The 27,871-nt window shown below is 41.4% G+C and overlaps 1 pseudogene; it reads left to right on the top strand.

The window, feature by feature from the left end:
• The first annotated feature begins 919 nt into the window (after window positions 1-919).
• LOC109248362 (trifunctional enzyme subunit beta, mitochondrial-like) lies at window positions 920-21,336 on the top strand (annotated as a pseudogene).
• The last annotated feature ends 6,535 nt before the right edge of the window (window positions 21,337-27,871 follow it).

The raw sequence follows: 27,871 nt of genomic DNA, 5'->3' as shown, positions 1-27,871 counted from the left end.
TGATGGTTGAGAAGCATTCCACAGCAGTGCTAGAAGACAGCAGATTTCTACAGATGGCAGAGTGAATGTCCTGTGAATGTTAAGTAGGGGCGCCTGGGTGGCTCAGATGGCTAAGCGTCCGACTTTGGCTCGGGTCATGATCTCATGGTTCATGGGTTTAAGCCCCGTGATGGGCTCTGTGCTGACAGCTCAGAGCCCGGAGCCTGCTTCAGATTGTGTGTCTCCCTCTCTCTTGGAGCCCCTCTCCTGCTTACGGTCTATCTCTGTCTGTCTCTCAAAAATAAATAAACATTAAAAAAGATTTTAAAAAGTGAATGCTAAACTTTATCACTTTGGGTTTGTTGGAAATCCACATATATCACAAGACAGTTGAACATTTTCCCAAAAAATATGCAACGGCAATGTATTCATGAAAATGGTCATACTTTTTTTTTTAAGGCAGAATGAGATTATCATTAAGTAAACCCAAATGGTTTGTTTTATGAAAAAAAAAAAATCATTACCCTAACAAATCACCTGTCTGCTCTTTGGTGTTACTGAATACGTTTAGTTATCCAAAATCAATATAAGGTATATGCCTACATTATTTCATATGTGGTTTATCTTCTCAAAACTTGTTCTTTAATATGAGTAAATAACTCCCATGTACTTTCCCTCAAGGACACAAACAAAAATGTCCTCTCAATGTAAATACATGAGACAATGTAGATGTTTCTTGATGCTTTGTCCAGATGTGTGAGAAACTCGGAGTGCTGAATGCAGGATTGTCAGGGTACCCTTTCGAGTTAGGTATTAGGTATGATCGAGAATGGGCAACCCCCTTTCAAGTTAGGTATTGGGTGTGATCCAGAAGGGGCATCTCTTCAAAGTAGGTACAGAGTACGATCCAGATAGGGCAAAGTACTGAGTATGATCCAGAATGGGTAACCTGTCAAGTTCAATACTGATTATGATCCAGAATGGGCATCTCTTCAAGGTACGTGCTGGCTTCAGTACAGAATAGGCACCTCTTCGGGGTAGGTTCTGGGTACGATCCAGAATGGGCATCGCTTCAGGTTAGACACCCAATCCAAGTAGATACTCAGTACAATCCAGAATGGACATCTCTTCAAGGGAGGCACTATCTACAATCGAGAAGGGGAACCACTTCATGATAGGTACTGAGTACATCCAGAATAAGCACCTGTTCAACGTTCGTACTAGGTATGATCCAAAATGGGCACTTCATCAAGTTTGATACTGGGATTGACTCAGAATGGGCTTGGGCAACTGTGACTCATTGCCCCCTGCCTGTTTTCATTTAGCCCACAAACTAAGAATGGGTTTTGCATTTTTAAATCATCAGGGAACAAATTAAAAGAAGGGCAATATCTCATGGCATGTGAAAATTATATGAAATTCAACATTTAGTGTCTACACATCAAGTTTTATTGAACATAGCCTTGCCTGTTTGGGTAAGTGTTGCCTGTAGCTAATTCCACTCTACAACAGCAAAACCGAGTAATTACAATGGGGATCCACAAGGCCCCCAGAGCCAAAAGTATTTACTTTCTGGTCCCAAACAGAAAACATTTGCTGCTGTCGACGTCTGGCCTAGCACTTTCGAATACATGAAGGTTAGATTAAGTTTAAAAAACTGTAAAGTGATCTTATTTTACTGTAAAACTATAAAGTGATCTCTTTAATATTTTATAGTACAAATATTTGAAAATGCTCAATAATAAATGATTTGGATAGAGAAAATCCCAAACCACTAAGAACTGACTAAGAAGGCCAAAGCCAAGAAGTTAAAATAAAAGTGAATACATACATTAAAAAAATAAGTTGGGGAATCTATAATTATATACAAACTTGACCCTGAGCTCCAGGCACACTGGCTAAAAATGAGAAGAAACTTTTCCTCAGTCTCTCTCTCTCTCTCAGGCCTGAGAGTAATTTCTTAAGTGTCTTTCTACCACCACTTGTTATTACAAAAAATACTACTGGTAAGCTTCATGAAATAGGTCTTTGATTAGTAAGAAATTGTATACAGAGAAAGAGTCCCAAAGCTTGGGATCATGGCCAAAGCAGAGGGTGGCACCTATTTAAACTAAATCTGGATTCTTCGTGTTTAAAGCTCCCAGGACCCAGATGGCGTCTGTTTCTCCTTGGAAACATGTTGGAGGGAGATTACTCACATATAATGTTTTAAACCCTGAGGCCTGATTTACTCTAGAAAATGTTTGTATCATGAAGGAGGGTCTCCATCCCAGGGTGCTGCTATTTTCCATGCAGGACTTCCAGCATGCAAATTTATGATACTAAAATAACGTATAGAGAAAGGCTGTGGAAATGAGGAGTAAGGAGTGGTAAGCATCCGTCACTGGGAGGTGAGGTTTTCACTTGAATGACCTAAAGGAACACACTGAGGACCTCAAGCCAACACTGTTCTTTGGAACATTTTAAAATCAGAACCTCAGGAAATCCCTGAGAATTTCATTTCAACTCAGGAGTTCTCTTGAATACGTTATTTTGTTGGTAAACAAGGACACTATGTCAGCAAAGTTAAAGGAGTTAATGGAATCTGTATTTTGGCCTCTTTTTGCACAAAATACATGGACCTCTTTCTGTCCCAAAGGAAGAGTCACCCACATTTTGTCCTTAAGTATGCACAATGGTAATATCTTTCCAGAGGCAAAATGTCATGACAAGGCTGGGCGTAGGACACCTGTCCGAATAGCAAACTTGAATTCCTCGTAACAAGATGCAACAAATGGGAAAGAATATGACCTCAATCCTTGCAAACAAATAATTGCCTATTCTAAGTGAACTCAGAGTTTCATTGCTAATCAGCAGAGACAATGACTTTGTCCAAATGGGCCCTCATTGAAAATTCTCCTGTCATTCTGGAGAAGACCTGGCGACTTGTGAGTTGAACAAAACACAGAGAGATTAAAATATCCAATAAATATGTGATTTAAATGGGGGCCCTAATGAGACCTCCCGACCATTCAGTTACAGAGGATTTCAGTACGTGATGACCAAAACCCTGCTTGGAGATCACATTCTTACCCTGAAGATCAGAAGTCTTCATTTCACTATGAAACAGCAGACATGCTGGGAAGTGACGCTTGCCCATCTGATCTGAATTTGTGTGCATTCTTTTCTGAAAGTCACCTTGGGGGGCTTCTCACAGGAAGAGGATGATATCCATAAGACACTAGCCACCAAAGCACATTGCAGCAGGACAGGAAATTCGGGAGAACAAGTACACACTAGTGGCCTCAACTGGAAAGCATGTAGCAGGCTCAACCAGAAGCTATGTCTGAACCGCAGACTTGAAGTCAACCTTATTTGTCCCCTGACTCCACATGGACAAAGCCACCTGATTCGGTCCAGTGACATGGTTCAGGTCTGTGCAGTGTCCAGTATGTCCCTCCACAACAACATCTAGGGACACTCACTAATTTTATTATGGAACAGGTGCTTTCAGAAAAGGCATGTAATTTGTATGAACACTGCATTAACATTATAGTATACCAAATTTATTTATTTTTTAAATGTTTATTTAATGTTTAGAGAGATAGACAGAGCGTGAGTGGGAAAGGGGCAAAGACGGAAGGAGACAAAGAATCCGAAGCAGGCTCCAGGATCTGAGCTGTTAGCACGAGACTGATGTGGGGCTTGAGTCCACAAACCGTGAGATCATGACGTGAGCCCACGTTGAATGCTTAACCGACTGAGCCACCCAGGCGCCCCTATACTGTAGCAAATTTATACAAGACATGATGTTCTTGAAATTTTGTACGTCTATCAACTGATACTTGTCAATGTATTCAAGAAAACCGATAAATATCGTAATGCTACGACTAACTCAATCCATTTCAGTATTTTGAACTGTAACATGGACATATTATGTGTCATAATTCAGTAAGAAACTATCAATAATTTGTCCAGATAAAGTACGAATGACACCATAATTTCTAAGGGTTAGTGGCCAAATTAATCCTTATATATATCCTTTCAACAGTATCTTCTTAAAAGCAGGTTAATTTTTAGTCTTCCCAAGGACTGGAAAGAACTCACAATATTACACACCTACCTTATGATTGGTTACAAGCTATACATATGATATTTTTTAAGAAAAAAAGTCAGAGTTTCCCTAGAGAACGTTTAGTGAACTTTGAATTCAACACTCATTCATGATAGTGACCATTACTGAAACAGGAAAAGAAGTAACCATCTTACCCAATCAACTACTACAAACGTAGAGTTCATAGCAAATGCAAGACAGAAATCATTCCTGTTGTACTATGCACATACTATGTACTATGTACTATGTACTATGCACATACTAGGTACTATGTACTATGCACATAGTACATACTATGTAATAACAAAATAAATGCATGCATAAATTGAAAGGATAAGGACTGGAAAGAAAACAAATGAATGGCTTGGAGATGCAATGATCGCTACGTGGAAACCCCCAAATAATCAGCATACCAATTATTGAACAAATGGTAGAATTTACCAGGTTGGGCTACGATAAGATCAATATAAAAGTTTATTGCATTTAAAGTTATCATAAATGACTTAGAATAAATATTTTCGAAAATTATGGTTTATCATCCAATGTCTGGTACCTTGTAAAGTTCAACATGCTAGAAGTTTATAGAGAAACACCTTACAGTAGACTTAGGTAAATTCTTTGGTCAGGTACAATTGTTTCGCAATGGACAATTAATCATTGGAAAGAATGAATAGACTCATCCAGAAACACACCGATACATGTATGGAAAAAGGATATTAATAGAGGTAGCAATGCACTAACTTGGGGACTCATCAATTAATATGACAGGATAATTGGTGATCAATAGAAAAACTAAAGCACATGGACTACTTTTCATGTCTTTATTTTTTTTAAGTTTTATTAACTTATTGAGAGAGAGTGCACATGGGACAGGGTTAGAGACAGAAGGAGAGCAAATCCCAAGCAGGGTCCGCTCAGCACAGAGCCTGACCTGGGGCTCGATGCCACAATCACAAGATTATGACCTCAGCGGTATGAAGAGTTGGATGTTTAATGGATTGAGCCACTACCCACATACGCCTGGACTTTTCCTCTCATGTCTTTTTTTTTTTAAGAGCTATATTTGCATAGTGAAAGCCATGACTTATTTGTGAACTATATCTCTGTGGTTTTTAAAACAATGTTTATTTTTGAGAAACACAGAGAGAGACAGAAGGCGAGTAGGGGAGGCACAGAGAGAGAGAGAGAGTCAGAGACGCAGAATCTAAAGCAGGCTCCAGGCTCTGAGCTGTCAAGACAGAGCCCGACGCGGGGCTCAAACTCACCAACCATGAATCGTGACCCGAGCTGAAGTCGAATGCTTATCTGACTGAGCCACCCAGGCACCCCTCATTTTATATCTTAAACAAACCTCATTACTGATAGATGAAGGACATGAAAAAGAAACCTGTTACAGGATTTTATGCGAAAATATACTGTAATGTTTCTCGGGGTAGGGAAAATATATTTTGGACCTACTCCATCAAGAAATACCCAACATTCTATTAGATAGGTTGTTCTGCCTGTGATATTTATTGGGTTCCCTTCAGCTTTAAAAAGCTCATGTGTGCATATGATTGAAACAATCTCATTCGATACATAAAAGCATGTTCCATTAAGAGCAAATGCGTTACTCATTCTTCCAAATTTTCCAAGTTTCAGGCTTACAAGTTTCTAACTTAGTGAAAATGCTCCCTGGATACTGCTGAGCAATTTTGTAAATTGAGTTTGTGAACTTGACCCTGAGTTCCTCCAAAGAATTGGGTTTTGATGAATGAACAATCAGACTAAGGTATCTGCATCAATCCTCTGTTCATATACAACTATTAAAACTTAAAATTGCACATGGCCCTTATGACTCCCCCTCTAATTGGGTTGTGGTCAAAATGGACTATTCCCCCAGCATGGATCTGGGAAAATAAAGGGCTTCTGTTTGTAACTATGATGTAGAGAATGGAATAGGTTCCCCTAGCAATTAAACCATTAGGGGAATAAAAAACAGCTCTGAAATCATCCTATGTTTCAGTTAAATATGTGCAGAAGAATCTCAAAAGAACATTTTTGTATACAAGCTATGCCATTTTTAAAAGACACCGTAGGAAAGAGATCTGTGTGCAAGGCCCACTGATACGCACAGATAAATGACTGTTGCCCAGGTTCTGTAATTGTGATACTGTAAACTAGCCAGATCTCTCCTAAGACCCATAGGAGCAAGACATTTCATTTTTGAAAACTCTCTAGCAAAAATATGTTTTTAATAATACAACCCTAAGTGTTCACTCTCATGGTCCGCACTGCGGAGTTTCTATCATGAAGACCGCATGGGAGCTATACCGCCTGGAGCCAGTTGCAAGAACATAGGTGCATTGGTAAACTTAGCCAAGGAAAGCCTTAGAACTCATTCTCCAGTCTAGAAAGAATTATTCCTGTACATGTCTTTAGGGACGCCCTTCTTCTGCCCCTAGAAACACAATATATAACTAAACTTTGACTTCTCTTCAACCTTTCACCAAAATGACCTACATGCCAAGGTTACTGTGTGGGCTTTATTGAAAAAGCAACTTGTTAATTCGTATTTTACCTAGTTGCTTAATTAACAGAGAATGAGATTAAGCATCTGCCTACATTCCATTGTCTCTTCCCCACTTGAAAATGTTTTCATTCTATACTCAGATGTGCAAAGAAATGTTATGACATCTTGATTTATTGAAAAGTAGATCTAATCCTCCCCACCTCATTAAGAGAGGGAGATGATCACACACTGTCAACCTATCAAATCTGAGCAGGACAGTTCCTTCCATTCATGTTCTTACATGGCTTGGTCTTTTGGATAAGGGCTCAGTCTACCATGGCCCCACTAAGAAACGCTTATCTCCAAGATGACATCTGTGTCCATTGGCAAACCACCGTGACTTCATGGTTCTCAGGAGAAGGAAGACTGGGTACACATTGCTTCCCTGAATGCTCACACAGAAACCCATGTGGTCTGGATCCTGGACTTGGTCGTATCTGTGTCATCTATCCTGCTGGGAAGGTGTGCCATGCACCCCTGGTCCCCAAGCCTGTACACAGAAGCCTTCACTCCCTCTCTGCAGCCTCTGTTGACCCTGTGCCCTTCTCAGCACCTCTGTACCTCCCCATTACACTTACATAAACTTCTACATTCCCTACATGTCACACAAAAGTTCAGGTGAGCCATACCCCACTCCTCCAACCTATGAAGTCACAACTCTCAGGCAGTATCTCTGTATCCTTCCCAAACCATGAGAGACCACAAGCCATTGTGACAATTGGCTTTCTTTGAGAGCACTGTCATGGCCCCAGTAGACACCAGGGAGAGAGGCTCTAGCATTCCAGGACATTTTCAGTTGGGAAAAATGAGGTTTCTAATCACTACACACTGTAGGCTTCTCAATTCATTACCTGTGTCTATCTCATATCCCCCTTCAAGAAGGTGCCAAGAAGCCAGCCCAGTTTTAAGAAGTGCTATGGCATGAATGTTTGTGACCAGCCAAAACCCACCTCTAAATACTTTTCCCTACTGGGTTGGTATTTGGAGGTGGGGCCTCTGGCAGGTGTTTAGGTCATAAGGGTAGAGCCCTCAAAATGGAATTAGTTCCCTTATAAAATAGACCCCAGAGAGATCTCCCACCCCTTTGGCAATGTGAAGACATAGCAAGAAGACGGCCATCTATGAACTAGGAAATGGGTTCTCACAAGACACTGAATCTACCTGTGCCTTGATCTTGGGCTTGCGGCCTCCACAACCACAAGAAATGAATTTCTGTTGCTTATTAAGCCACCGAGTCCATGGTATCTGTTATAGCAGCCCGAAAAGTATGACACAGGGGCAGAAGTTTTCAAGACACCACTGAAGAAGCCAGATTTGGCCAGAGATTGCTATTGACAATTCTTATTCAAGTCCTCTGAGAACCAAATTAATGAAAACAAAAATATTGTGCTAGTTAGTCACATTTTACTTAGCAAAGAACATCACTGGGTAGAAGAATATTCACTGGGTTTCCAGACAATTTCATCTCATGCCTTCTGCACTCTTTTCTTTAATATTTAATGATGGAGCCACCCCCAAGCAATATGTACCAGCCAGGTACTAAAATGATACTGCATGCTGTTCCTCACACCTGCAGATAAAACCCTTCCTACGATGACATTCAAACAGGCCTGCATTATACCTGAGTGGAGGTCAAAGTATTTCATGCAGGACCAAGCTTGGGAACTGATCATTTATCCATTTTCAGGCCCCTGGGAGTCCTCTATTCTGACCCACTGCAAAATTTCAATTCTGGGACTGCTGGGCAAAAATGTTTTGTCTGGACGCACAGAGGGATCACTAGAAGAATTACAGCCCACTGTCCAACTAAGTCCAATATTATAATCTGATAAAATGAAAGAGGAAGTTGCCTGGTGGAAAGTAGGGGATCCTTCACAGGGCTGTGAGCAGGGCTCGGCACAGTGAGGTCTGTGGCTGCCGGCCAGATGAACTGTCCACATAATAGCATCTGAGCGGTTTAAACGCTACAACCTGCCATGGGCATCGTATCTTCCTAATTAGAGATAACTCCTCTGAGCAGGACCGTGTTGGCAGACATAAAAGACGATGTGGAGCCCAGCCATCTCACTCGGATTTGAAATGAGGCTCTGGATCCCCCATTGTCTTTGGGCGAATGCAGGGCACCAAAGCAACTGCTTTCTTGCAAAATGTGTAGGGCGACAGAAGGGAAAGAGAAGTGGGACCTGCCCACAGAGAGACACATGTGGGCATCCAGGTACAGCTGGCAATGGGGAATGGAGACAGGGAAGCAACTACATACACCCAGGGGGCCGGGGCAGGGCCAACAGGGATGGAAATGGACATGCTGTCTGCAGGAAAAGGTGCACAGGTATCATGGAGCCCATACCACAGAACAAGGAAGAGGCAGGGCAGGGACTCTGTCATTTGCTAGGTGTTTTACCAGGTGACAGATTAACCTCTTGCGGGCCCAGTTTCCTCATGGACAAAGTGAGGACCCTCATACCTAACTATCAGCATCGCCTGTAGGGTCAGACACAAATCCTCACCACAAATACTGTCCTAGGTAGAAGCAACTTCTTTTTAAGGACACTATTGCGCAGAGAGGGGCCAAGATGGTGGAAAGGCATGGACATTTTTTTGCATCTCTTGCCTCTGAAATGCAGCCAGATCAACACTACACCATCCTGCACACCTAGAAAACTGATTGGAGGATTAAGACAACAATCTGCACAACCTGAAGAAGAGAATCGAGCAGGTACTCAGCGTGGAGAGGTGAACTGGGGGAGACAGAAGCCAAGGAGGGCAGGGAGAGGTTTTTGCTTGCAGAGACAGGACAGAGATGCAGTGGGGGGGGGGGGGCGGGGGGAGAGTACAGAGAGCATATATGAAAAGACCCAATGCTAATACAATCCCCAATGGGTAAAAACTCAGAGCTTTCTCCCCTAAGGTCAGGAACAAGACAGGGATGTCTGCTCTCGCCACTGTTATTCAACATAGTATTGGAAGTCTTAGCCTCAGCAATGAGACAACACAAAGAAATAAAAGGCATCCAAATCAGCCAGGAGGAAGTCAAATTTTCACTCTTCACAGATGACATGATATTCTAAATGGAAAACCCAAAGATTCTACTAAAAAACTGCTAGAACTGATCCATGAATTCAGCATAGTTGCAGGATATAAAATCAATGCATAGAAATTGATTGCATTCCTATACACTAATAATGAAGCAACAGAAAGAGAAATCAAGGATTGATCCCATTTACAATTGCACTAAAACCCATAAAGTACCTAGGAAAAAATCTAACCAAAGAGGTGACAAATCTATACCCTGAAATCTATAGAAAGCTTATGAAAGAAATTTAAGAAAACACAAAAAAATGGGAAAAGATTCCATGCTCCTGGATAGGAGGAACAAATATTGTTAAAATGTCAATACTACCCAAAGCAATCTACATATCCCTATCAAAATAACACCAGCATTCTTCACAGAGCTAGAACAAACAATCCTAAAATTTGTATGGAACCAGAAAAGACACCAAATAGCCAAAGCAATCTTGAAAAAGAAAACCAAAGCAGGAGGCATCACAATCCTGGACTTTAAGATGTATTACAAAGCTATAATCATCAAGACAGGATGGTACTGGGACCAAAACAGACACTCAGCTCAATGGAACAGAATAGAGAACCCAGAAATGGACCCACAAACATATAGCCAACTCATCTTTGACAAAGCAGGAAAGAATATCCAATGGAATGAAGACAGTCTCTTCAGGAAGTAGTGCTGGGAACACTGGACAGCGACACGCAGAAGAATGAACCTGGACCACTTTCCTACACTGTACACAAAAATAAACTCAAAATGGATGAAAGACCTAAATGTAAGACAGGAAGCCATCAAAATCCTCAAAGAGAAAGCAGGCAAAAACCTCTTTGATCTTGCCCGTGGCAACTTCTTACTCGACACGTCTCCAGAGGCAAAGGAAACAAAAGCAAAAATGAACTACTGGGACCTCATCAAAATAAAAAGCTTCTGCACAGCAAAGGAAACAATCAGCAAAACTAAAAGGCAACCAACAGAATGGGAGAAGATATTTGCAAATGACATATCAGATAAAGGGTTAGTATCCAAAATCTATAGAGAACTTATCAAACTCAAGACCCAAAAAACAAATAATCCAGTGAAGAAATGGGCCAAAGACATGAATAGACACTTCTCCAAAGAAGATATCCAGATGGCCAACTAACACATGAAAAAATATTCAACATCACTCATCATCAGGGAAATACAAATCAAAACCACAATGAGATACCACCTCACACCTGTCAGAACGGCTAACATTAACAACTCAGGCAACAACAGGTGTTGGTGAGGATGCAGAGAAAGAGGATCTCTTTTGCATCATTGGTGGGAATCCAAACTGGTGCAGCCACTCTGGAAAACAGTATGGAGGTTCCTCAAAAAACTAAAAATAGAACTACCCTATGACCCAGCGATTGCACTACTAGGCATTTATCCACGGGATACAGGTGTGCTGTTTCGAAGGGACACAGGCACCCCCATGTTTATAGCAGCACTATCAACAATAGCCAAAGTATGGAAAGAGCCCAAATGTCCATCGACAGATGAATGGATAAAGAAGATGTGGTATATACATACAATGGAGTATTACTCGGCAATCAAAAAGAATGAAATCTTGCCATTTGCAACTACGTGGATGGAACTGGAGGGTATTATGTTAAGCAAAATTAGAGAAAAACAAATATCATATTAATTCACTCCTATGAGGCATTTAAGATACAAAACACAAACATATGGGAAGAGAAGCAAAAATAATATAAAAACAAGGAGGGGGATAAAACATAAGAAACTCTTCAATATGGAGAACAGAGGGTTACTGGAGGGGGTGTGGGAGGGGAATGGGTTAAATGGGTAAGGGGCTTAAGGAATCTACTCCTGAAATCATTGTTGCACCATATGCTAACATGGATGTAAATGATAAAAAATAAATAAATTTTAGAAAGCATTTGCCTCAAAAAAAAAGATAGTACTGCCTGTTTAGTATAAACATGAGAGACTATTAATTTCTTTGTTTCTTTTTTAAATAATAGGTTTCTTTCGTGCATTAGTTAATAGCATATAGTCATCCAGGGTGTAGGAACCTATTCTTGGTCTGATTAGTAGTGGACACTATCAGTAAATTCACTTAATACATTAAAAAACAACTTACGGGGTTGATTTCCAGCTTTGTAACTTACTACCTGCCTGACACGCTATAAATTATTTAAGCTCTCAGACTGTGTACTGCCTCAGCTCCATATAGTAAGTGCCTCACGGGGTCTTGTAAAAATTCAAAAATTGCACATGTAAAAAGATATGCGTGTATGGTATGCGTGTATACCCAGTGAATACATATTCTTACATATACATACATATACACTCATACACGTTTATGTGTCCATAACAATAAATATCATTTCACTGCCATTTCTTTGGTCAAAATCTCAGCAAGTAAGACTCTTTTATGCTCTATTTGTCACAGAAAGTGGCCTTCTATTGGTTATCATTTGTGGTGCAGTTTTGTTGTTTTTGTTTAGAAAACATTTTCCAGGGTCACCTGGCTGGCTCAGTCAAAAGACCATGAGATTCTTCATCTTGGGGCCATCCGTTCCAGCCCCATGTTGGGTGTAGAGATTAATTCAATAAACAAATGAATAATTAAGTAAGCTGGAAAGGAAAGGGAAGAAAAGGAAAGGAAAAGAAAAAGGAAAGGAAACGAAAAATAATTCTCCATAGGAGCTCTGTGGACACTGACCCTTGACATAAGCTCCTATCACACCAGGTTATACAATTGTTTCAATTGTCCAATTGTTTCAATCCTAAAGGGTTCCACTGCACTTTCCATGTCCAGTTTGCAGGCTCATGTAAGTTTCAGGCCTTCTAAAGGTACAGCAGACAACAACATATAGTATGTGTATCCATCATTTGAACAATACATCTGCTGTCACTGCTATATTCCAAGTTTGAGTTACATCCCATCAATGAAGATACATGCATGTGTGTCCATGGGTTAACATGCTTATTTTCTTATTCACCTTCTGTGTTTTGGACATACCCATACTTGATGTTATACTTGTATAGTCATCTCTGTTTTCTTTGTGTGTGTGTGTGTGTGTGTGTGTGTGTGTGTGTGTGATTTGAGCTACAACACGTCATTTGCGTTTCTCGTTGCCTTTTGAACTCGACTCACTGTTTAGGGTTAACATGAACAGGGAAGGTATTTCTAAAGCTGATACTGTCCCAGTGTTTCAATTAGTGTACTTTTAAAACCACATTAAGACCACCTGTCATGGCCCACATGGTAAGGGTGTCACAGTACAATTCACTTCAATGTTTGTCTGTCCAGGACAGTGTACTCAAGAAATATGACTGAAGTGACACTGTGGTTCTAATGAAGATCACACCTCAGAGAGAGCACTTCCTAAAGTAATGGCCCCTTTCAGCTACATAAATGTCAAGGCAAGGCAGGGGGCCTTCAGTTGGTTACAAGTTTACACTTCTGTGAGCTTTTTCTGTACCAGACGCTGATTTAGGTAGCAAAACTCGGTGCATTGGATAGACACTGACAGTCTGCTGACACTCTGGCATAACCATTTCTCTCTTTTTCTTAGATTCAGAATTTTTGCTCAGTGCTCTCACCAAAAAAAGGTCATTTAAAAAGCATGTGGGGAGCCTGGGTGGCTCAGTCGGTTAGGCGTCCAACTTCAGCCCAGGTCATGATCTCACGGTTCGTGGGTTCGAGCCCCGCGTTGGTCTCTGTGCTGACAGCTCAGAGCCTGGAGCCTGTTTTGGGTTCTGTGTCTCCCTCTCTCTCTGTTCCTCCCCTGCTCTCACTCTGTCTCTCTTTCTCTCTCAAAAATAAAGATTAAAAATAATTTTAATAAAAAAAATAAAATAAATAAAAAGCATGTTCTACATCTCAGTAGGTGAAATGTTTGATTATTGGGTCATGTTTTCTTTCTTTCTTTCTCTCTTTCTTTTTTCTTTCTTTCTTTCTTTCTTTCTTTCTTTCTTTTTCTTTCTTTCGTACTATTTTGCTTTAGCTTTCTTTGGCAGGAATTACCTTTACGATATTGCATCTCAAAGTTTCAACTTGAAGCAGGAACAATGACTTCAACTGTGGGCCTACTGTAGGTGCAGATTAACAGCTCCCACTCCAAACAATGATAGTCTGAAACCTAACAAGATCACCACGTGATTTTTACATACCTTAAAGTTTGAGAAGCACACAAGCGAGGCATGGCAAGGACAGCTCCGTTTGCAACTTTAGTCCAATGGTTTTAAAATTTGGATACCCGTTGGGGCACCTGGGTAGCTCAGTTGGTTAAGCATCTGAGTTTTCATTTTGGCTCAGGCTATGATCTCGTGGTTTGTGGGATGGAGACCCACATCTCGCCGTTGGGATTCTCACTCTCCACATCCTCTATCCCCCTCCCCTACTCATGTGCACATGCTCTTTCTCTCTCTCAAAATCAATAAACATAAATAAATAAAATAAAAATGGGAAACACATTACAAACTGCATTAAGAGATTTAATAAGAGATTTTGTCACACTGTTCTAGGGAGGCGTTGGGATTTTTTTTTTAAATGCCCATTGTTTAGGCTAATGTGCAACTGCTAACATTAAGAACTGTTTTAATTAGGGGGCGGCTGGATGGCTCAGTTAAGTGTCCGACTTCGGCTCAGGTCATGATCTCACAGTTCGTGGGCTCAAGCCCTGACTCAGACTCTGTGCTGACAGCAACAAGCCTGAAGCCTGCTTCAGATTCTGTGTCTCCCTCTCTCTCTGCCCCTCCCCTGCTCATGCTCTGTCTTTCTCAAAAATAAACATTAAAAAATTAAAAAAAGAACTGTTTTAATTAGTATTGAGAAGAAAATAAAAGAAATCCCTATGATTTGCAAAAAGAAAATATAAAAATTGGTTTGTATGTATATATGTAACCACACTCAAAATTTTTTTACAAAGAACCAAGGATCTGATCTTGGGTGATTAGAATTAAAAATGCAAGCAGTGTAGGGGTGCCTGGTTGGCAAAACGTGTGTGACTCTTGATCTCCGGGTTGTGAGTTCAGGCCCCATGTTGGGTGTAGAGATCACTTAAAAATAAAATCTTTCAAAAATCATTTAAAAATGGAAATAGTATAAAAAACAACATTGATTCGGTGGATTTGAAAATCTATGCAAAGAGGGGTATCTGGGTGGCTCAGTCAGTTGAGCAACTAACTCTTGATTTGTGCTCATTATGATCTCATGGTCATGGGATCAAGCCCTGTGTAGGGCGCCTCTTGAGTTGTGGTGCCTGCTTGGGATTCTCTCTCCCTCCCTCCCTCTGCCCCTTGCCCATTTGCGCTCACACATGCTTTCTCTCTCTCTCTCAAAATAAATAAATGATACTTAAAATAAAATCTTTGCAAAGAGAACAGGGACAATATTGTGACAAGTGAAACTTTTAAATACTAAGAATGTTTACTCCTAAGTGCCATACAAGCATCTCAAACTTAGTATCTAAGGATGCGGACTCCTACGCACATCAAGATCTGAAGGATTTTAGATTTTTCCCTCTTTGCAACTCAGTGAGGTGCCTGCCACCATTTCATGGATGTTGGCAGAATACTTGAGATCTTGGGTCAGAGGTGAAGGAAAGATTATTATTCACAACACATCAAGGAGCTGGAGCACTTACCCTGTTTTCATCATTTCCACCTGCCCCAATGTCTTTAGGGGTGAAGCAAATGTGCTAAGATGGGTGTGTACATGTGTTGTGGGTTAGGTTACAGGACAGCAATCCTGAGCTGGAGGAAAATGAATGGTTTATAACAGGAAGTAGACACTGAAAACCACTGTGGTGCTGGTATCTCCCCAGGAAGACATTATTTTTTCTTTGGTTAGAGAGACCATGAGCGGGGGAGAGGGAAAGAGGGAGAGAGGGAAACCCAACCAGGCCTGCGCTCAAAGAGAAGCCCATCGCAGGGCTTGATCACATGACCCTGAGATGCTGACCTGAGCCGAAATTCAGTTGGTCGCTCAACAAACTGAGCTACGCAGGCACCCCACCGGGAACACATTTCTAAGGGAATAAAAAACAGCATACAGAAGTTGTGGACAATTTGGTTTGCTAGAGTTCTAAGTAATTCCAATAGGTTAGGTCATCTAAATGTAATAACAGAAAAAAAATTTAGAGAAAAACTTTGTACTTTTCCATTAGGGCTTCTAACAAAAGAATTTGATCTTTGTGTGTATCTAATCAAGCCAGATTTTCAAACAGTAATTCAAAGATCAGTGGGTATTCTTCCATCAATTTCATTAAACCATCTTTATAAATTGAAGTTTAATAAGTACGCCTTAATATATTAATAAATAGTAAAATATTAATGCTTATGAATCATAATAAAACACTAACGCTTAAAATCTGTAAAAAAGAAGGCACTGACCACACAATTATCTTCTCACATATGAACTTGTTGATGACATAATTGGAAACAATGAGAATGACACCTGCTATCCATTAAGTGAGAATAATTTGCCAGGCACTCCACTAAGTCTTGTGTTAACGTCCCTTTAATAAAACCTTTGTGCCCCACTGTTCTAACCATCTAATTTCATGCCTCAAGAGGTAGAGCCTTAGAGAGCCTGCCGAGTTGAAAAAGTCACATTAACTGCATCAAGCTTCTGAAGGCAGGCACACCCAAGTTATCCGCATCCAAACTTGTGCTCATGAGAACATAAATAAGCAATAGGTTAAACGTGGCTCAGACACACATCTGATGCTATAGACAAAGTACTTGTTTCTGGAAACACATCCAATACTATCGACAAAGAACTTGTTTCCTATTTCTTGCACCTGGGTATGCTTGAAACAATTACATTGAAACCATTATATCTTTCCTGTAGATTGAAAACTACTTAAAACAAGATGATACCTGAATTTGTGCCATCTAAGCCTTACAGACAGTCACACTCTATCTAAGGTCTCCTGTATCCTAGAAACACATGTACATTCTCGTGGGTTGACTAACTTTATGAAAACAAAAATCTAAAAATGTGCACAATCTTTTTTTTTTTAACTTTTTATTTATTTTTGAGACAGGGAGAGACAGAGCATGAACAGGGGAGGGTCGGAGAGAGGGAGACACAGAATCCGAAACAGGCTCCAGGCTCTGAGCCGTCAGCACAGAGCCTGACGCGGGGCCCGAACTCACGGACCGCGAGATCATGACCTGAGCCGAAGTCGGCCGCTTAACCGACTGAGCCACCCAGGCGCCCCCACAATCTCTTTTTTAAACAACAAAGCTTCTTCTCTGTATTTCATTCACATTTCCCTCCTTATACAGCCACACATTTTACAGCCACATGTTTTCATGGCTGTATGATCTTTCTATCAGTTTACAAAACATTTTTTACTCATTTATTCACTAGCACGGAGTTGGTTTTAACTCTCCTTTTTCATTCTTTTGGGTTATTTCCAAATATGTGTTCATTTAAAATATTTAAACAAATATGTGTTTACTTTAAAACAGTATTAGACAGTAAAGTACTTATCCATTTTTATGCCCATTTTAAATGTTTTCATCACATGGCCATTCAGAAATTTTGAAGCAACAATGTGTGACTATAGAATTTTCATTATCAACTTAATGGCATAGTGTTACTATCATTATTTTATCCCCCACCCCACTCCACATTGATTAAAGTAGAATCATTTTTTGGCTGGGTATAACTGGTCATGAGGAGCATCGCCCTCGCAGGCGAACTCAAAATCTGCTGATGCACTGTTCAGCAACAGCTGGTGGCAAAGGAAAATCTGTAAAGCAGGGCTGAGAAGAAAAGAAAGAAAGAAAGAGGAGAAAGCTCTGCAGAACAAAAACAGGAGGCAATCCTCCCTCATTGGCCATTTTCCTCACACTGCTCTGTTCAGCTCCTTTCCTTCCTGTCTTCCAACAAGAACCCACACAAACTCTTGAGTCTTTTCCAGTTACATAAACTCTCTAGGGGAAATCTGATTTACTCTCCGCTAGGAATGGATTCTGCCCCAATTCCGACACTCGAGCCACGTATCTTCTCCCACCTGACCTGCTGACCAAAGCAGGGACTGCCCAATTGGCGGGACTTGGGAGTTATGGAGAATTCTCAGACAAGAGAGGAACGTGCTTTGAAGACCCGATATTCATGGATAGGGCCTGGGGGGTCTGGGAAAAATGCCTGACACTCTGCATTCCTAACAAGCTGCCACGGGATTATCCCTGTGTGGAGACAAGACTTTGAGCCACGAAGGAATAGGCCTCTGATTCTCCAAGTCGGCTGCATATTGGAATCACCCAGGGAGGTTTAACATAGCACTTAAAAAATCTTGAAATTGAGAATTCCAGTTCTTCTCAACATGGGCACATTTTCCCTCCCTGGCGTCTAGAGACATTTTCAGTTATCACAACGCAGACGAGGGTTGGTTGGTTACCTGTATGGAAAAGGTAGAGGCCAGAGATGCTGTGTAATACGTTGCACAGCACAGGACAAGTCCCCTGAGAAAGCACTGTCCAGCCCCAATGTCAATGGTTGCAACGTTGTGAAACCTTTGGGGAACTCCTACTCCAGATCATGTCTGCTACATGTGCTATTTATTGTCACAAAATTAATTCTGAACGACTTCACTGATGGATGACTGGCTAACGTCTGATGAAACATGTTAACCAAGCAACTGGTGTGAATAGTTGCCTTTTTGAAACTGGGAAATGGATTCTGTGTTTAGCTCTATTGTCAAAGACAGTAGGACGGGAGAGCAGATGTCGGCCAGTGTTGGCGAATTTTGGAGTGTTGGCCCTTGAAATCGTTCGTTAATTGAAACCATGAATCCTGCAGGGCAGATTTTTGAGAATGATTCACTGTGCTGTGATGCTTTTAAAAATCAAATTCCTTAAGAAAGAGCTTCTGTGTGTTTTATCACATTATTCTTTGCATGGTGCACTGTAGCTAAGTACTTTATAAACAGAGTGTTTTATGACTGACTTGAAAAGTAAACTATCCTACATCCACAGGACGAAATTGGAGGGTGGCTCGTACCATTGAATCAAAGAGATAAACTTGGCAGTCTTCAGAAACCAGAGGCACATGCTTCTCAGAGAACCACTCGGGAGGGGCGTTTTATGAATTTTATTTCATGCAGTAGCTTATCTTGTATTTTCTGTATTTCCTTTGGAGCTCTGCAAAAATTCTTCACAGAAGGGAAAAAACAAGAAGAAAACTCTCAGTTGGCATTTTTACTGCAGCACAGAAACCAGATATATGTATCAAACAAATGAAGAGAAAGCAAATTTGTCACCAGAACTCCAGAAGCGAAGAACCCAAAGACTGGAAAATAATAATTATCAGCAAGTTCTATGGAATTTCAAAAAAAAAAAATGGCATTAATGAAACAGCCTTCAGTGCTGATTCAAACTGTTTACTCATAATTCCACCTGAGTAAAAATGTATATGAAGAAGCCAATAACCATCATTTATTTTCTATCAACTTAAAAAAAATTTTAATGTTTATTTATTTTTGAGAGAGAGAGAGAGACAGAGACAGAGTGTGAGCGTGGGAGGGCCAGAGAGAGGGAGACACGGAATGGGAAGCAGGCTCCAGGCTCTGAGCTGTCAGCACAGAGTCCGATGTGGGGCTCGAACCACAAACCGTGTGAACATGACCTGAGCCGAAGTTGGATGCCAAACCGACTGAGCCACCCAGGCGCCCCTGACCATCAACTTTTGATGAGTCTGTGTATATATTTGTATGTGTGTGTGCGTGAGTGTATGACACATACCTCACAGGATGGAATTATGAACTCAGATCTCAGGGGGAGGATTTGTGACCTATCAAATAGTTCAAGATTATTCTACATACACAAAAATCCAGCTGTTTTACTCTGCCACCTTACTATATGAAAAAGAGAAAGACAAAGAAAAGAAATAAGAGTAAGTCAAGAATAGAGGGTATCGTGAACAGTCTATCATTCCCAACTGTTGAATTGATCAACCAATAGTCAGCACTGATCGGTACATATTGGAAAGCGTTAGGTCAGTACAAAGACTGAGACTCCAAACGAGCATATTTAAATACTTCTAGAAATAGTCTGTCTATAAAACAGATTCAGGGGTGCCCTATTGGCTCAGTTGGTTGAGTGTCTGGCTTCGGCTCAGGTCATGATCTCGCGGTCCATGAGTTCAAGCACCCTGACACTCTGCACTGACAGCTGGGAGCCTGGAGCCTGCTTCAGATTCTGTCTCTGCCTCTCTCTGCCCCTCCTCTGCTCGCACTCTATCTCTCTCTGTCTCAAAAATAAACATTTAAAAAATAACAAAAACAGATTCAGACCTTCAAGTACTTCTATTGTTTTCTTCTGCCAAGAAATAAGTTATAGTCTAGTCTTGCCACATTTAAAAATGTTGCCAGTGCACTAGGATGGGGCCTCAGATTTTCCATAAGACCTCGAAGCTGTTCCTCCAAGCAAGGGGTGCCCCAGTCGCCAAGACCAAATTAAAGAACCCCTTAGCCAGACCTAACACGAGGAGCATCGCGGTGGTGGCTGGTGCTAACATTCCACTTTTGCAATTAGACACATCAGCGAAGGACCTGATGCCACATGGTTTGGATAGAGCAGCACTTTTGGCTTTGAAGCATCAGACCAATGCCCCAAAGGAAGCCGCTGATAGGGTCATCTTTGGCACAGTTACATGGGAAGTGAAAACCGGCAGTGTGGCTGGAGAGGCTGGGCTCCGAGCTGGCTTCTCAGACAAGACTCCTGCTCCCATGGTCACCATGCTTTTCATCTCTGCCAACCAACCATAACTGCAGGTATTGGATTGATTGCTTCTGGGCAGTGTGATGTGGTCATGAAGTTACTGCCTGACGTCCCTGTTCACCACTCAAGGAAAGTAAGGAAAATGATGCTTGGTCTCAATAAGGCCAAGATTCTGGGTCAGTTTGAATTTCCGATCATCCAAGCTCCCCGCACTGGTGGAGTTCTGCACTGCTGAGACCATGGACCACTCTGCAGATGGGCTGGCCACCGCTTCTGCGGTTTCCTGACTGGACCAGGGTGAGGACGTGCTGTACTTGCACAGCCTGGCCAAGAAGGCACGGGATGAAGGACTCCTAGCTGATGTTGTCCCCTTCAGACTACCGGGAAAAGATACAGTTCTCAAAGATCAGGGCATTCAGCTACAAATTCTTCTTTCCTGACTGGTGGTGCTTCAGAGACGCTGATGATGGCAGAGGAAAAATCTCTGGCCAGATGTTATAAACCGAAGGCATATTTGAGAGATTTTGTGCATGTGCCTCAGGATGCAAAGGATCCACTTTTACTTGGGTCAACATATGCTCCATAAGCTCCGGAAAAGGCAGCATTAAGAACGTATGGTACTGATGTCTTTGAGTCTCAGGAAGCCTTCTCAGGTCAGCTGGCGGCTGATTTTAAAGCCACAGGTTGGCTTTTGCAAAATACTTGGGAAGAAACACCAAGGTTGGATTACCTCCTCTGGTGAAGATTAACAACTGGGATGGAGGGCTGTCCCTGGCACACTCATTTGGAACCACCGGCTGCTGGTTGGTCATGGCAGCTGCCGACAGATTATGGAAGGATGGAGACCAGTATTGCTTACTGGCTGCCTGTATAACTGGAGGGCAGGGTCATGCTTTGCTAGTGGGAGCTTATCCAAATTAATAGAGACAGAGGAGGTGATCTGGAGTTTCTGTGCAACAGTTGCACTAGGCGATGCCATTTCGATGCATCACCAAATGCTATCTGCAGTTCCTAGCTCCTCGTAGGAAAATACAATTTGTGGCCACTTGTTAAATTCTTTGGAGTTAAGCCTTGCTAGTGTTCCAAGTCTCCCAGTAATCTTGGCTCACTGTTCTTTGAGGGATTTCTTAGTCACCAGATTCTGATACAGTGATACACTTAAAATTTTAGTTTTAGGGGTGTCTGGGTGCCAAAGGCTTAAAGTTAAGCCACCAACTCTTGGTTTGGGCTCAGGTGATGATCTCACAGTACGTGAGTTTGATCCCCACATTGGGCTCTGCACTGGCAGCTGTGGAGCCTGCTGGGGATCTTCCCTCTCCCTCTCCATCTGCTGCTCCCCTGCTCAGTCTGTCTCTCTCAAAATAAATAAGTAAACATTAAAAGAAATAAAAATAAAATTTTACTTTTATGTTTATTTTAAAGAGAGTGGGGGAGAGGGGCAGAAAGAGAATCTTCAATAGGTTGCACGCTCAGTGCGGAGCCCTATGGGGGCTTGATCTCAGAACTGTGAGATCATGACCAGAGCCCAAATTAAGAGTTGGACGCTCAACTGTCTGAGTTTGCCACGTGCCCCTACACAGTGACACGTTAATGCAATTGTTTTTGGTTTTTCCGTTTTCATTAAAGACTAAATGAGTGGTTGCAATTTCGGGAAGAGGTTACCTGAAATTTAGAACCATCCTTGTAACATTTGAAAGTTATAAATTATAAACATTTGAAAATTATTCCTATTTGTGATGTAAAGATAAGGGTTTCCTGTAAAATAGAAACCAATGTGCCTAAAGAAACTTACTTACAAAAAGATAATTCAGAGTTTAAATGTCACTAAAAACCTACAGTCAATATTTAGACATATAAGTACTATGTAAACCTTAATCAAGTGAAAAAGCATTGAAGAAAATGAAAGAAATTATATACTGTGTTTCATTTTTTCTTATATAAAAAAGTTTAGGGTATCGGTAAATTCCCGAAGTCTATGATGGGGATTTGTGAGTCATTAATATTTACTGAGATGCCGTGAAAACTTTTTAAAAAGTTTTTCAAGGTTTTTATTTATTTACTTTGAGAGAGAAAGAGAAAGAGAGAGGGACAGGGAGAGGGAGAGGGAGAGGGAGAGGGAGAGGGAGAGGGAGAGGGAGAGGGAGAAAGAGAGAGAGAGAGGGAATCCCAAGCAGATTCCATGTTGTCAGTGCAGAGCCTGATGTGAGGCTTGAACTCATGAACTGCAAGACCATGACCTGAACCAAAAATGAAGAGTTGGACTGAGCAATGTGGGTGCCCCAAAAGCGATACTCTTGATGAATAGCAAGATGCCTTTCTCAGGGGAGGTTATCAATAAAAGTGAACGCATGATTCACGTTTCAAGAGAGTGTTCTGAAGGTCTAGGTTGTAGTTGAAGGGTGACAGATTCGACGTAGGAGAGGGACCCATTAGCCTAGAATACCTTTGCTCCATTGACTAGGTGAGCACATATTTACCTTCCACTCTTCAGTTCACCTTCAGATTTTCATTAGCCACAATTTCTGCAGCTACCTCCTCACTACTCAGCAGCTGGAGGAACATGCCTGGATCCATGCCAATGTGTGATAAAAAATAATTAATGCTTACTTATTTAATTGGAGAGTGAGAGAGTACGTAAGCACGTGCACCAGTTGGGGGAAAGGCAGAGAGACAGAGAGAGGGAGAGAGAGAATCCCAAGCAGGCTCCACGCTGTCAGCATGGAGCCTGACGCAGGGCTCAATCCCAAAACCATGAGATCATGACCTGAGCCGAAATCAAGAGTTGGATGCTTAATCGACTGAGCCCCGCAGGTATTCTGTGTTGGAAACCTTTTCACATTCACTGCACATTTCACAGGAACACACTGAAATAAGGTAGAATCTGTAGAGAAAGAAAGTGAGACATGAATGTTCTTTGCGGGAGGACCACACAGCCAAGATTGGAATCAGGATCTGAAGCCAAAATGGAGGGTCTTCTGTCTCTTCCAGGAGAGGGCTGCCCAGACTCATTCGGAAGCACATTTTGAGCGGAAACCTGGAATGCTCTCCGGAGCGTTTCAGCCAATGTACTGATAGTGCAGATTGACTAAATAAGAGGTAACAGCCAATATGGATGGAGGAGGTCACCGAGACAATTGGATGAGTTAAACCACAGCCAACTCCCAAATGCGACACTGTCCTTGTGCCCACATTTGGATTTGTGATTCTCCTCAGCCATCTGACTGCATTCCCTCTGGGGTAGAGCTTTGCAGTGGGGACTTTTCTAATGATAGGGAGCTAACCAGGATGTCCTGCTGGGTGTGGGAAAGACCCACTGTATTAACATCATTTTACCAGTGTGTCCAATGTTGAGGAATGTCACCAGCATTGAACAGGCAGGAAAAGATGTGTGGAGAATCTGAGTGAGTCACACACAATGCCAGACACAGAATCATAGCCTCATGAGATTCAGGAAAGGAGGGGAAGGATTCTGGAGGAAACAAGGGATCCCCAAACATGGATTGGCTCCTGGGCTTTGGCCACCCCTTGTTAATGATGAGCATTGATCCTGCCATCCTGCCATGTGGTAGTGGGACCTCTCAGCAGTGAGAAATGTGACAATGCATTCTGGAAATGGACAGTGACGAACTCTGTAAATCAAATCACCCTGGTGCATATTTTTATACTGTGTGCTTTTCTGACACTAATAATACAGGTGCTACTCATAGGCACACATTTTGGACCTCTGTAACTTTAGAGGTTTTTTCTATTCATAATTACCAAATATTTATTTATTATTTAATACTACACAATATGTCACATTAATAAAATATGTGTGTGTATATTCTGGACACTATTTTAGTGACTTTTATCTTAAAAGGATCCTTTTATTTTTATTTAGTTATTTATTTTTACATTTATTGATTGTTGGCAGACAGAGAGAGACCGAGCATGAGCAGGGGAGGGGCAGAGGGAGACACGGAATCAGAAGCAGGCTCCAGGCTCCCAGCTGTCAGCACAGAGCCCGACGCGGGGCTCGAACCCACCAACCATGAGATCAAGACCTGAGCCAAAGTCAGACGCTTAACCGACTGAGCCACCCAGGCGCCCCTTAAAAGGATCCTTTTAATAAATATAATTGATTGCTTCTCACGTGTTTCAAAGGACTTTCAAGCCTTGATTGATCGACAATTAACTGTGTAAGGCTAAACAGATGTCCTTTATTGAAACATGAGACATAACTCCTTTAAACTTTGAATTTTCAAGCTCTGTAGAGTTCACTGTCATGCGTTAAACTGCTTTCTTTAGACTGATCAGGCTAAAGATGAGCCAGGATGTTTGAGTAACTTAGGTGTAAAAGGACAAGGAGACATTAGCATGTGGGCTCAATTCCAGGTCAGCATCGGTACATTCTCAAGAGTCCATAGATCCAAATATTGGTTTTCAGCTGCAGCCCCAACAAGAGAAGATGCATGGCAGGAGGTGGGGACTGGGATTCATCATTATTCTGAGGGCGTGGCTGTTCTCGGGGCATGGCTATTGTCCGGACATGGCAACAGAGCTGTGTGCACTGGAAAATTCTGCAGCCTTAAGACTGAATCTGAGGTCACTTGCCTTGCAAATACAGGGCAACATCACATGCGGCAAGAACAGGCAGGAAGTAAAATCGAGTGGTAAAGACCCAAGAACCCAAGCCTTGTCAGCCCTATGAATCAGTGATGGCTGGTGTTGGCCTTGGCCAGCCACAAGGAAGTAGGTACAGGGAGGACTGAAAAGGAGCAAATGGAGAGATCCCAGGGAGGATGCCAGCCCTTTCCCTCAGTGTAGACACAGGCTTGATGTGCACACAAGACATTTTCTGTAGGTATTATTTCCCCTGAAGCTGTGAGGCTGACCCTGACATTCAGAAGATCACAACACAAACCTGACACTGAATAGATGTGAAGGAAGTTGTCATATACCATTTGTTGGAGGGGAATATAAACAACACGTTAATGCAGCAGGCTGACGTTCCGACTTTGCATGGATGTCCTCACATGAGATGCCAGTCTTCTGCGCTCGTCAGAACCAGCATCTGTTGCATTTCTCCTATCAGTACAACTGCATGTTCCAAAAGAAGCATTTGTGCAGAATGTGACTTTGCTGCCAACTTCCCCAGATGTATACGGAGAAGAAATACTCAAAGAGCAGCCACGATTCAGCACAGATCGCAGCTATCTGTAGGTCACTCCGTGTTTCACTTCCTCTTTCATTAAGTTTACTAAAAAGTCAAAACCTGTGTATTTCCCAAAGGAGGGATTCATGCATACACACCAAAGGCAAAACAAAGAACCAGTGTTGTTGTGAAAAAACTAAACTACGTGACTCTGTGATATAACTTATTTTCACTAATATGGATAAATGTTGCTACACTTTAAGTGACTTTCACTATCCTAAAGCCAAGGTTTGACTTAATGCCTTCCTCTGGCCATCACTGTATGAGTTAATAATCACGGCCACCAGGCATCTGCTGTCAGTGGGAGGAAGTGAGTGCCAGGAATTAAGTAGGTGTTTGTTCAAAACACGAAATCATAAGGTTTAAGTTAAATTGAGAGCACAGCAAGGGATTGGTTTTCCTGACTGTGACAGAAATGAACACCTCATGCCATCATCCACTAATAATGTACCATAGTAAAATGTTATTACAACTAAGACTCCTTTTCATGAGCAACCTGTTGATGTTTTCAGAAAACAAACAGACAAATTCCCATTGTTATTTTTTTCCTTCATATCCCCCATAGGTGTAATAAAAATCTCAAAAAGAATTTGAAATACCACTGCTATGAAAGATGATAACAGTAGCAAGAGGGAAAAAAATCTATTCTAAAAATTTATCGCAATTTTTATTAGCACTTGGGGAATGGGAAGGAGAAAAAAGAGCAGGTGAATTTCTCAAATGCACACGTCACTTTTTCATCGGAGAGTATTCCTTTCCTTCCACATTGGCATCAGTATTCCGAAGTTTAGACCAGGACCTGTAGTCCCTACACAACAATACAAATTCGTTAAGTATAGTATATACGATTTGAAGCATTCTTCCCCTGATTGCTGAGGCCTCAGTAATTATTTTTTAAAATTAAAAAAAATTTTTTACATTTATTTATTTCTGAGAAACAGAGTGAGACAAAGCGTGAGCGGGGGAGGGGCAGAGAGAGAAGGAGACATTGAATCTGAAGCAGGCTCCAGGCTCTGAGCAAGAGGTGAGCACAGAGACTGATGCGGGGCTTGAACCCACAAACTGTGAGATCATGACCTGAGCCAAAGTCGGACGCTCAACCGACTGACCCACCCAGGCGCCCTGAGGCCTCAGTAATTATTAAGTAATGCTCAATATCTGACAGGGTACCACACTTGAAAGACCAGTTTCTTCTTTGAGATACCTGACCTCCTGACCCACCACAACAGGCAGTGGTTGGGGTCACCAGCAGCCTCAAGCTTCAGAACTCCTTACTTCAAGGTTTCTAGGGAAGAACACGGCCCGAATTACTATGTGTGTTTCAAAGAAAAAAAAAAAGATTTAACAACGCAGTCCCTAAGCTCACTTTTAGCCATCCAGTAGAAACAGGATTTCAGTAGGTTTATGATGTCCCTTATCCCTACTCTTAGAAAAGCTACAGAGAATAAAGAAAACTGTTGGTGATCTAATCAAGGAAAAGGCTGAATTTAATCACACGCGTTGCACAAAAGTAACGGTTACTTCAAAATCTTGCAAACGCAAGCTTCCCACAGCATGAGAACTCTTCTGCTATACGTTAAGATGCATTGCCTGTGTAAAAACAACAAAACAAAGCAAAAACAAAAACAGAAAAGTAACACTCTTTATAGGGAACATACACACTTTTCATGTAAACTGCCAATGAATCCATATGGCTGGCTATTTAAGAAGGGTACCTTGTGAATTTTCGACACCCTCAGATCTGGTGGATAATTTTATATTGTATCTTCTGTGTTTATGCTGTGAAAGCAGGTACAGCATAAAGTGAACAGTTCACATTCTCATCCATTAAGTCCAGAGAGTGAAATGGATCTGGAAACAGGTTTCCATTTCTAAAGAAACAATGGCTTGGCTTAACTGAGCTTGATCAAGTAACCAAATTCAAATTCGCAATATTCTATGAAAAGTAAGTTCCATAGCACTGTTAGAATCTTTTTACATGATTAGGTTTAAACATCCTATCATTTCAAACATCTTCTCACATCTTAAAATACTGGAATTAATGCCCAAAGAAATCAAGAGAAATAGAAAGAAGAAAAATAAAATGAAAAAAAAAAGCCTAAACAGAAATAGGTATAACAAACATTATACCAAAGGAAATTTAAAATATTGGTGTAGGTAGAATTCAATATCATGCATATATACATATCAGTATATACAATTGTGGGGAATAAGCTTAGGAATTCCCTGAGCTTGCACCAATGGGTTAACAAGGCATAAAGA

Source organism: Panthera pardus, unplaced genomic scaffold, assembly GCF_024362965.1.
Source record: "Panthera pardus isolate Hobbes unplaced genomic scaffold, ASM2436296v1 HiC_scaffold_27, whole genome shotgun sequence".
Taxonomy (NCBI): Eukaryota; Metazoa; Chordata; class Mammalia; order Carnivora; family Felidae; genus Panthera; species Panthera pardus.
The sequence above is the reverse complement of the archived record's forward strand: the minus strand, read 5'-3'. Positions and strand labels throughout refer to the sequence as shown.